Source organism: Neovison vison, chromosome 11, assembly GCF_020171115.1.
Source record: "Neovison vison isolate M4711 chromosome 11, ASM_NN_V1, whole genome shotgun sequence".
In the NCBI taxonomy this organism is placed as follows: Eukaryota; Metazoa; Chordata; class Mammalia; order Carnivora; family Mustelidae; genus Neogale; species Neogale vison.
Window position 1 is genome coordinate 173,031,000 of NC_058101.1, and position 12,464 is coordinate 173,043,463.

Genomic DNA, 12,464 nt, shown 5'->3' on the forward strand with positions numbered 1-12,464 from the left:
AAGGCTATGAATGACAATATAGGTAATGTGTTTGGTGCAGAATCTGAAACAAAGTAACTGGTCAACACAGGATAACGGTAACATCGAGGCCACAGCCAACCAATGCAGAATCAGCGTTAGGAATATATGGTTAAATATTCTCCACAGTTGTTTCTGCTCTTTCCATGTAACTTCATTTCCAACTCCTTCCCATTTCCTCTTTCTTCCTAATGTAAGAAATGATGTCAGAGACAGCTGAAAATTAACATGGGCTCCTGTTGACATAGTTCCTTAACTTCGAGGAGGGAAATTTTACAGCCTTTTAAATAGTGTTTGCTATGCCACTGCCAAATCCCTCTCTAATTTAGTTGCAATTTATGACAATTGTGTCACTTGCGCTCCCAGGTGATACAAATTATACACCCAAATGTGCACCAGGCCCCAACAGCCCTATGAAATAACTACTGATGTCTCCATTTTCTGGATGAGGGATGTGAGGCCTGGAGAAGTCAAACAACTTGCCTCAAGTCACCCACCAGCCATAAGGACTTAGACTGTGGGCAGCAGCCCCTGACCTCTGTGACCTGAGTCTCCTGAGTCAGGTAAACAGATCTGTTGCCTAGAAGCTGTGCCAGTGATTTTTAGCCTTTTAATTTTTTCCTCATTTTTGAGCCTGATGTATAGAAAATATAATTTCCTTATTGTTTTAGTTTTGAAATAATGCTTGACAAGTTTGAAAATGTTTTCCAAATGTTTCCCATCAATATTTTCCTTTCATGGGAATTGTTGGAATGTTCTTTTCTTTTTTTTTTTTTTAAAGATTTTATTTATTTATTTGACAGAGAGAGATCACAAGTAGGCAGAGAGGCAGGCAGAGAGAGAGAGGAGGAAGCAGGCTCCCTGCTGAGCAGAGAGCCCGATGCGGGACTTGACCCCAGGACCCTGAGATCATGACCTGAGCCGAAGGCAGCGGCTTAACCCACTGAGCCACCCAGGCACCCGGAATGTTCTTTTATTTAACTACTTAACTCCCATTAAAAAGGAGCCTGCAGGCCCAGAATGGAGTCACATATGCTAACCCCCACCCAGATTTAAGACCTACCCCAACTGCAGCTTCAGCTTCTGCCAGAAATGGGGCCTTCAACCAGGCAATCTGGAACTTCCTGGTCAGCATCAGGAGGTAATCTATAGGCAGACCTTTTTCTGTTCCCTCCCAGAAAGGTCACCTTGCCCAAAACAATGCAAATTTTTGTGAATAATTTCCTTTTTCCTCTCCCTCTCTGCCTTTAAAAACCTTTCCTTTTCCGCAGCTCAATGAAGTTCCTTTCTGCAGTACTTGCTAGATGGGATGCTGCCCGATTCATGAGTTGTTAAATAAAGCCAATTTGATCTTTAAATTTACTCAGTTGTCTGTTACTTAACACATTTGGTGGCAGTGGTGGGATTGAAGGAGCCTTCCGACGACTCTGGGGAAAATGGGAAACACAGGCATGGTACCCCACAATCACTCTGAGCTCATGGTCTTGCTCATCATGTCCGAGTGCCACGGTAAGTTCTCTCTTGTTTCGGTGCTCCACTCTCTGCATCAAGCCTTCAAAGTAACTGCCTCTGCAGTCCACAATCCCAGGCTTTTTGAGTGAAAAACCCCATCCCTTAATCCTGTCCCAAGTTCTGTGTGGGAACTATTGGTGGGGGTATGTAGTTCCCCACCATGGGGAGCCTCCAGGCTGCAATTCCCATCTGCTGGGCTCTGCTGGTTCAACCCTTTCCCCGGGCCAAGGCTCCACAGGGACTGCTGTTGGTGCATACAGGGCCTTCTACTGGCCACTCCACAGAAACTGCCAAACCCAGGGTTTCAGTTAGTTCTCAGATTCCACTCCAGCAAGTGCTGACATTTCAGTCTGCTGTTCTCTGTTGGGAATCCTTCTCCAGATTCCATGCCTATCGGGAGCAGCTGCGGTTCCCATTTGTTTGGAATCAGTCTATAGGCCCCATTCTTTGAGGTTTGCTGGTTCAACACTTTCCCCAGCCCCCAGTTCTTTGGTTACAGCTCATGTCCACAGTTTCAGTTCCTCAGATACTACTACTGGTTTCTGTAAAAGTGCACATGATGGAAAGGTTAACTGCTCATGGGAATCGGGGAAGCCAAAAAAGCCACAGAAATTGGTAAGCAGGAGTCAAACATTTAAGAACTGTTGGAGTGCTCACCACTTAAACCAAAGACACCTGTGTTAGGACTAGCTAGTCACAGAACCAGATGGGTTGACAAGAGACCACTTGTCAACCACAAGAAAAATTCTGTGCGATGAGGTACACCATGAACCACCACACAACCCCAACCCCTGAGCAATTCAAAGGCTAAGCTAAAAATTAATAATAAATAACAATAAAGATAAACATAGGATCCTTAATTTCTAAAGAGTGAAGTGTGCCACCATCTGGCATACTTATTTTATGTCTAAGAACTGTGGTCCCAAAAGCTATAAATATCTACAAAAATGGCAAAATCTCACTAACGACAAGCTAGAATTACAGTGGCCATTTTGAGTAATGTTCCAATTAGATCAGCTCATTTAAGAAGTGTCCTTAAAAGCAATGATTCACAGAAGCACCTGGGCGGCACAGTGAGTTAATAAGCCTCTACCTTAAAAAAAAAAAAAAAAAAAAAAAAAAAGCCTCTACCTTTGGCTCAGGTCATGATCTCAGGGTCCTGGGATAGAGCCCCGCACTGGGCTCTCTGCTGGGAGCTTGCTTCCCCGTCTCTCTCTGGCTGCCTCTCTGCCTCCTTGTGATATCTCTCTCTCTCTCAGCCAAATAAATAAACAAATAAATAAATCTTAAAAAAAAAAAAAAAAAGAGGATTCCCAAATTAAACAAAGAGAATGTGATACACAATTTTAGCTGGTATACAGAGGCCTCCAAAAGGTTCCAAATGGCAAAAGAGATCCACTGAAATATTTATTGTAAAAGACTACTGAAAATTTTTTTAAAAAGAGGTACCTAAAGCAAAAGGCTACAGTACTGATGTAATCCCTGCTGCTCCACCAGCCTCCTTTATCTGAGTGCTCATTCTTCAATATCCCCTCTCTGAAGTAACTTTACTTGACCGCGAACAAAGTCACCCAAGTCAATGATCTTACAGGCACCCCATATCTACCTTCAAAAGAGGGATCCCCCTATGAGTTCCTCTCAGAGTTGACAAGACTCAGGAACTTCCTGATAAACTGCTACATTATTCCCTTAAAAAGTCAAGGGAAAACTAAAATTAAGAAACAAAATAAGAGGGGCACCTGGGTGGCTCAGTTGGTTGAGCATCTGCTTTCAGCTCAGGTCATGATCCCCGAGTCCTGGGATTGAGCCCCATATCGGGCATGGAGGCTGCTTAAGATTTTCTCCCTTCTTCTCCTACTGCTTCATCCCCTTGTGTGCGCTCGCTCGCTCTCTCTCTCTCTCTCTCAAAAAAAAAAGAAGAAAAAGAAGGGGAAAAAAAAGCTCCCAAATTCTAGTAAATTTCAGAGCTAGGAACTCTTTGCTTTAAACCCCATTCACAGCCTACAGAATGGATCCTGGAAAAACGGAAGCTGGCTAAGTCCTTCTCTAAGCTAAATGTGGGAAAGAGAAACATTCCCACATAGGTGGAGGGATAGGTCAGTTCTTTCACATCCAGACTATAACCTGAATCTTTGAGGAATTAAAAGCAATTCTCCTGATCTTAAAAATCTTTGCAAAACTAATCTTTAAAAAAAAAAAGGGGGGGGGCCTGGGTGGCTCAGTGGGTTAAGCCTCTGCCTTCGGCTCAGGTCATGATCCCAGGGTCCTGGGATCGAGCCCCACATCAGGCTCTCTGCTCAGCAGGGAGCCTGCTTCCTCCTCTCTCTCTCTCTGCCTGCCTGTCTACTCGTGATCTCTGTCTGTCAAATAAATAAAAAAATAAATAATCTTTAAAAAAAAAAATCTTTGCAAAACTAGAAATGCACATGGAGAGGCAATTCAAAGTTAACCTGTTTATTTCATTGATCTCCAAGCTTCCCCGTTTATCTCAGAAGACATACATTATTGTTATTAGAAAACCAGAGTCCTTATTGAAGGGACTTACATTCTTTTCCTGTGACTTTGAGTTGAAAATACCAAAAGTACAACCTCAGTGAGGTAATTCTTAACAGAAGTAGAATGGAAGGAATAAAAGTCATCCGAAATTTGGATAAACGAAAAATCATGTATCTTCTCCACAAATATTAGTAGAAAAAAATTTAGTCCATCTGCCAGAATTCAAGTTGGGAACCAACTATTCTTTTGTAAACTAGTGAGTTCTGCATTATCCTATCTGTCTTATGGTAAAAATTTTAAAATACTAACTCCCAGGTTTCTGCTTATATGTTAATGTCTGTCTGTCTGTCTACCTATCTATCTATGTGTAGGTGTAGATGGGTGGCATTTTTTCTACCTCTGAAAAATGCTAAATTGCTAAAATTAATTTGTAAAGAGGTCTATTTAATTGGCTTATAAATTAAGTATTTCTAAATTTCAGAAATAGAATAGAAACTAACTCAAGTGCTTTTTCAGGTTCATATTTATTGTCTGAACATGCAATCACAAGACATTCATTATTAAACATGGTTTATGTTTGTTGGTTTAATTAAAACAGATATGCCTTTATAGAGTTTTCAACATTAAATAGGACACATTTATCATAGCAAGTTTTACTCATCAAATATGTTCATATTATCTGTTACTAAATTTGTCAACAAGAAACAGTGGCTGTCTAATATCATATCTGAGTTGTACTGTTTTGTGGGTATTCTAACCATTGTTAAGAACAAGTAAACTGGGTGCCTGGGTGGCTCAGTGGATTAAGCCGCTGCCTTCAGCTCAGGTCATGATCTCGGGGTCCTGGGATCGAGTCCCACATCGGGCTCTCTGCTCAGCAGGGAGCCTGCTTCCTCCTCTCTCTGCCTGCCTCTCTGCCTACTTGTGATCTCTCTCTGACAAATAAATAAATAAAATATTGAAAAAAATAAATAAATAAAATCTGTTACTAGATTTGCAAATTTAAAAAAAAAAAAAAAAAAAAAAGAACAAGTAAACTGAATAGGTAGGTAAAAAGTTTTTATGTGAACTTTTTAAGTAGTTTTCCCAAATCTTTTTGGTAACAGTGAAACCTTAAAGTTTTGCAAAATCAAGTTTAATTCACTGAGTATCCAGATCATTTCCAACTAAGATAAAATGCTGGAACATTAAGTACTGAATATAGGCTTGACCACTTTTTGCTTCCTTTTACAGAGGAACTGAAGATCTTTGAGTCTATTAGTAAACATGCCTCATGCCACCCCGAGAAATTTTCTATGAAAAAAGCACCTGTTTCTAGAAGTCATAACATTTACAAGTCTGCCTGAAAGAGGATTCAGCTGCCTCCATTTTGACCCCAGACTTTCTGTTGGGTTCTTCTTTCCAGCTTGTCTCTTGGGTCAGGGGGAAGACCCTGAGGGCAAAGCATCCTCTGCAACATCCCCCTCAAGCAATAACGACTGCCAATAACGACAGCAACATACCACCTTTGATTGACTCTATGACAGTGGTGGACAAAATCTGATGGTAAAAAAGAAAGATGTAGAAGACTTGTGAAAAAGGAATCTCTGAAAGGAGTTTAATGTGTGGTCAGGCTGGCTACAATTAAAATGAATCTATTTAAAAGAAAGATTTTTTTTTTTAATTCAATTAGCCAACATACAGTACATCATTAGTATCAGATGTAGTGAGGTTTTTTGTTTTTTTAACATAATCTCTACGCCAACACGGGGGTCCAACTCAGGACCCCAAGATCAAGAGTCATATGCTCCACCGACTACACCAGTCAGGAGCCCCTAAAAATGAGTTTAAATGTCAGGAGTACCCTAGTGCAAAGTTAGAATTTGGTTATTCTCTCCGTTAAAAGGACAAAGTTGTTTTAGGTTATTGGTCTGCTCTTAATAAATTATAAGCAAAGTTTCTTCTTCATCTTTAATGTAATCTGCCTAGAAAGACAAAAATTTTGTTTTTTCTCTATCAGGTCTTTAATTAGTTAGGGGAAAAAACAGGGTCTTTTCAATATTAAAATAGCCACAGCAAATAAATAAATAAATAAATAAAATAGCCACAGGAAATAAATAAATAAATAAAATAGCCACAGCTTTGTACAACTATTTGACTCTCTGTATTTGCCTGTGAAGTCTTTGTAACTTGGTGAAATGGAAACTAAGTATTGCTTCACAGTGACCTATGATCCCAAACCTTTTGATACCTTAACAAAGGTCCCAAAAATCAAACTCTAAATGAAATCTTCTTGACCTTTAACTAGCTTTGGGTTTTCCAGACAGTCCCTTGGAATATCTCAAAGGATCTGTTCTCTTTATAAAAGGGAAGATGTTAACAGGCATATCTGGTATGTTATATTACATGGGAAGCACTGTCAAGCAGATGATGCTAAACCTTCTCGGATTATATCTGCGGGATATAGGTTATTAATATAAGTGTTTCAGAAACTGTATGAAATTCCTGAAGACAGAATAGGCACTGATATGTTAGCACTTGTAATTACAGTTATTGTCTGAACATGCAATCACAAAAATAACCAAATTTCCTTGTCAATTCTATTGTAATGAACTTTTCAGATCTTTAATGGGCATTTTTAAGTCTTTTGTCATTTACAGAGAGTTGTCTTACTCAGATGCTTTTACAAAAGCTTCCTGCAAATGTGTTTTATCTTAGAAGAAATTCATGGAAAGAGTCTGACAAGTACTCTAGAATACAGGTTTCTGATCACTTTCAGATCATGCAACTGAACTGGGTAAAAATTTCCAGGAACTATGAACCTGGGTGGCTCAGTTAAGCATCAGACTCAGTGTCAGCTCACTTCAGGTCATGACCTCATTGGTCATGGGACTGAGCCCCTCACTGGGCTCTATGAGTCTGCTTGAGAATCCCTCTTTCTGCCCCTCCCCCAACTCACAAGCACATGCAAGCACTCTTCTCTAAAACAAATAAATCTTTTAAACAAAAGGGGGGGTACCTGGGGCACCCAGCTGGTTGAGCATCCAACTCTTAGTTTTGGCTCAAGTCATGATCTCAGGGTCATGAGACTAAGCCCACATCAGGCTCTATGCTTGGTGGGGCGTCTGCTTGGAACTCTCTCCCTTTCCCTCTGTCCCTCCCCCTACTCACTCACACTCTCTCTAAAAATAAAAAAAATCTTAAAAAAAAAAAAAATCCAGAACTAGTGGGAAAACAGTATTCAAGTAGGACAAAAATTAATAACATGGGACCAAACGAATCTAGCAGGAGGATTATAAAATTTTTGTGACTTCTTGTTTAAAATGCTGCTGGTGGGTGCCTGGGTGGCCCAGTTGGTTAAGCAAGTACCTTCAGCTTATGTCTTGGCCCGGGAGTCCCCACATGGAGTCCTGCCTCGGGCTCCCAGCTCCATGGGGAGTCTGCTTCTCCCTCTCACCTCCTCCCCTCTCATACTCTCTCTCACACTCTCTCTCTCAAATATATAAATAAATCTTAAAACACACATACGCGCGTGCACACCCATAGTTCTTTAATATTTTGCTTTTCCAGATTTTAAGAAACCACCTTCTCTTTTCTCTAAAGGTATCAACAAATTGATAAGATATGCCTTTGGGAACAAAGATGAAACATTTACTTTTTCTCCCTAATTCCTCCAAAATTGGAAACCTCTTGGGTACTCCTTTCATGGCCATATTTACAGAGATTCAATGAGTCTGATTGTTGTAACCAGACACCACTGGAAACCTTAGCTAGACTACTAAAGCTTTGACCAGCACATTATATTTGAGAGAGATACGCCTACACTCAGATATGACCAAACAGCTTTAAAGAACTAAGATTGATGTGAACTGCTGCGATCTGAGAGCAGTCAAGATAGAATTCTTGAAACATCTTTGGTGCAAAAAGAATTGTTTTATTAAAGCATGGGAACAGGACACACAGAAAGAGCTACACTGGGGTTGTGGGGAGTAACTAATTATATCCTTTCAAGTTGGGAGTTGGTTAGGGATAGCCTAAGTCCCTGAAGAATTTGGAAGCAAGGCTTCCAGGACCTTGAGGGGCTAGCTTCAGGAAAAGGTCGTTTACTACTGTCTAGTAAAACCTTAGTCATGAGACCCTTCAGATGGTATCAGTGGGCCATTTGTTTAGAGGATGACTGTTAACACATAACTTGGGAGGGTGGATGGAGCTAAAGTAAGCTTCTAAAGGGATTTACATATGTTAAAGATTTATAGGATCTCACGAGGTTGTCTGATGTCAAGCTAAGGTTGTCTTTTGCTTATAGCAAAGTATTAACATTTAGGCAGTTGCGTTCCTGGAGGAAAGTCACTCTGCCTGTCCCAAGTATTTATCTATGGACTCTAAGTTATAAGAAAGTTTAATTTTTTTCCCCTATATTTCTTTTGATTTTGTTCTCTACATCAAGGTTGACTTTGCGGAGCCAATAAAAAGCCTCTTGGCAAACACCTTGCTTACAAGATTCCAGCAAAGTAATATTAAAAAGAGCTTAGGGACGCCTGGGTGGCTCAGTTGGTTGGACGACTGCCTTCGGCTCAGGGCGTGATCCTGGAGTCCCGGGATCGAGTCCCGCATCAGGCTCCCAGCTCCATGGGGAGTCTGCTTCGCTCTCTGACCTTCTCCTCGCTCATGCTCTCTCTCACTGTCTCTCTCTCTCAAATAAATAAATAAAATCTTTAAAAAAAAAAAAAAGAGCTTATATTGGGGCACCTGAGTGGCTCAGTCAGTTAAGCATGGGATTCTTGAACTCAGCCCAGGTCTTGATCTCAGGGTTATGAGTTCAAGCCCTGCACTGGGCTCCACACTGGGTGTGAAGCCTACTTAAAATAAAAAATAATTTTAGCTGGCCGGTTAGCTCAGTTGGTTAGAGCGTGGTGCTAATAAAATAAAAAATAATTATAATTTTTTTTTAAAAAAGAGCTTATATAATCCAAAAACTATATATATATATATATATATATGTGTGTGTGTGTGTGTGTGTGTGTATGTATATGTGTATACACATATACATATATATATATATATATATATATTTTTTTTTTTTTTTTTAAAGAGAGGGGATGCCTGGGTAGTGCAGTCAGTTCAGCATCTGACTCCTGATTCTGGCTTGGGTTGCGATCTCGGGGTCATGGGATCAGGCCCCATTCTGGCCTCCACACTCAGTGCAGCATCAACTTGGGACTCTCTCTGCCTCTCCTCCCCCCCATAAATAAATAAATATTTTTTAAAAATTAAAAAATAAAAGAGGGGAGGATACCTGGCTGGCTCAGTTGATAGAGTGTATGGACTGTTGATCTTGGGGTCATGAGCTCAAGCCCAATACTGGGCACAGAGCTTATTTAAAAATAAATTTTAGGGGCGCCTGGGTGGCTCAGTGGGTTGGGCCTCTGCCTTCGGCTCAGGTCATGATCTCAGGGTCCTGGGATCGAACCCCGCACCGGGCTCTCTGCTCAGCAGGGAGCCTGCTTCCCACCTCCCTCTGCCTGTCTCTCTACCTACTTGTGATCTCTCTCTCTCTCTCTCTGTCAAATAAATAAATAATTTTTAAAATAAATAAATAAATTTTTAAAAAAGAAAAAAATCTATAACCAATTTCTAAAAGAAAGAGCTTATATGGTCAATCACTATTGTTGGCAAAGCTTAAAGCAAAGAAATTAGTTTTACTCTTCAAAATGAGGGTATAACTATAGAGGGAAGAAATGTTTACCCTTTTGTCTGTTTTGATTCTAATCCTCTTAACTGTCTTTGAGGTTCTGCTCTAAGTTGGACTGGCTCCTGAATTATTCTAGTTTCTTCAAAAATTTGGCTCTGACTCTCCAAACGAATGTTTCCACTTTTCTCCCAGCCTTCTGATTTGGAATCAAGAATAAAGACTGCCCTTGGATCTCCTTCGGAGGCACTCCAGGTCCTTGTCACCACCCAGATGGCAGCCAGACTTCAGGGACTTAAAGCCTGGAAATGCATCTCTCACTGCTGAAGAGGGCTCTACCTGACATGGGGTCCTTTACAAGCCCTGGAGACCTCCAGATTCAACTGAACAGGACGGAAAGGAGCTGACAGCAAAGCAGAGTGCTTCCTCCCAAGATGCCACATAAACACTTCATATTTCAAAAGTGAAACTCTTTCTTCCTCCTTTTCTGTCCTTTACTCTGGCACTGGCCTGGAAAGATAACGCCATCATCTGTATCTCCCAGGCCACTGCTAAAACGGGTAACTTCTGGAATTTACAACAACTTTTTATGTTAGGCTGAGGAAACCTTGCTGACCCTTTGGCTTGAACAGGAAAATACAAACAGTCCCTGTGAATGAATCCATTCACCACGCCCATGTAGCAGGAAGTGCCTTGTGCCCCCAGAAGAGTTTATCTTTATCTGTGGTGGTTATCACTATGAATGCTGCTTAGTCTGTCTAACTGTGGGCCTAAGAACTAAGGCCAAATGAACTAAGACAGCTCACCAATTCACCCTCCAGGACTGACACTGTCCAGTTAGAAAGGAATTACCAGAAGGCATTCACGACTCCAACTCACGTCCTTTGGCCGGACCACACTTCATTGGTTAGGAGTACATGTCAACGAGAATATGTTCAGAAACCTCTCCTAAACTCTTAAAGATAGTGCAAAATCCAGTGCTAATGACAACAGCTGCCCAATAAAGATCCTATAGAAAGTTGTTCTTAATAACGGGATAGCCTTTGGTTATATTTTAGCCAAAAAAAAGAGGATGTCTGAACTATGGCTAAAACCACCGGCTGCATCTGCATTCATGCATTCACACTTCTGGGGAAGTTGAAACGCGGACATATGATCATGGAGCAAGCCACCTGGCTTACAGTGGTGACTCCTTCACCAGGGTCTGTCTTTGACTCAACTGACCTTGATTTTGATTAGTTTGGGACTTGGGGACCCATATGGCTCTGAAATGCACTCCAGACACTGGGAATTATCCTGCTTGGAATAATCACAGTTCTAGCCTCTCAAAAGCTCTCAATACATGTTTACAGCCACTAACCACCACACAAATGATCTCCTTAATACATGAACATCAGAAAGAAACAAAGAAAAAGACCAACTTAAAAGACCGTAAACCTTGAAATTGTGGCCTATGAATCTCACAAAGCTTAAAACAAGGGCGCCTGGGTGACTCAGCTGGTTAGGTGTCTGCTGGGTCATAATACTGGGGTCCTGGGATTGAACCCTGCATCATCCACTCCCTGCTCAGTGGTGAGCCTTCTCCCTCTCCTTCTGCCACTCCCTAGCTTGTACTCTCTGTCAAATAAATAAATTTTTAAAAATAAATAAACAAATAAAAAATAAAAATCTAAAAAACAAAACAAAACAAAAAACAACATGACCTATGCATACCACACAAAGGATCAACAAAATTTCAGATTTTGTTCAGATTTGGAGCTGAGAGTGCCATGAGAGCCTTATACTTAAATCACACCTCTCAGTTACGCCGAGAATCTGACCGAAAGGTGGAAATTGTTGGGCGTCTGGGTGGCTGAGTGGGTTAAGCCTCTGCCTTTGGTTAGGGTCATGATCTCAGGGTTCTGGGATGGAGCCCTGAATCGGGCTCTCTGCTAAGCAGGGAGCCTGCTTCCTCCTCTCTCTCTGCCTGCCTCTCTGCCTCTTGTGATTTCTCTGTCAAATAAATAAACAAAATCTTTAAAAAAAAAAAAAGAAAGAAAGAAAGAAAGGTGGAAATTGTTAACAAGGAGACAGCAGGCCCCAAATGCAGTCACTTATGGTACACCCCACCAAGACTTAATACCTAACTGCACCTTCACCTCTCAGAAAAGTGACCTTTAGGCAGCCAACCTGGAACTTCCTGGTCAGCACTGGAAGGTCAGCACTGGACCCCTTCCATTACCCTTAGAAGAACATGCTGGCCTAAAATGCATTCTTTGCTAATGATTTCCTTTTTTCCTTTCCCTCTCTGCCTCTTAAAACATTTCCTTCTCTGCTGCTTGAGGGAGCTTCTTTCCATTTGCTAGATGGGATACTGGCCAATTCATGAATTACTGAATAAAGCCAATTTGATCTTTACATTTACCCAGCTGAGTTTTGTTATTTAACACCCCTTCTGTCTTCAGGCTCTGGGGACTGTATCATTTCTTTACATAGCACAGATGTCAAATCTTTTGTCAAACCTGTCAAAGACATGTGTCATGCCATGTTTTCAAATAGTTCTTTTTAGTTTCCTTGCTCAGTTTTGATAGTTTTCATTTTCAAATTTATAGTCACTATTCATTTTCATAGTTGGAATAACTAATGCTTTTATCCATATTCTTGATTCTTTGGTAGTGGGTGGAGTAAGGTTCTTGATTTATGCTTCAATTTCCATAGGAATTTCAGACTTTTAACAGTTTTTTTTTAAGATTTTATTTATTAATTTGACACAGAGAGAGACACAGCACGA

General features: G+C 40.8%; 1 protein-coding gene across 1 annotated transcript in view; it reads right to left on the reverse strand.

The window, feature by feature from the left end:
* HGSNAT (heparan-alpha-glucosaminide N-acetyltransferase) overlaps nucleotides 1–12,464 on the reverse strand; it is a 69,694-nt gene that overhangs the window by 38,312 nt on the left and 18,918 nt on the right. The window lies entirely within an intron of this gene.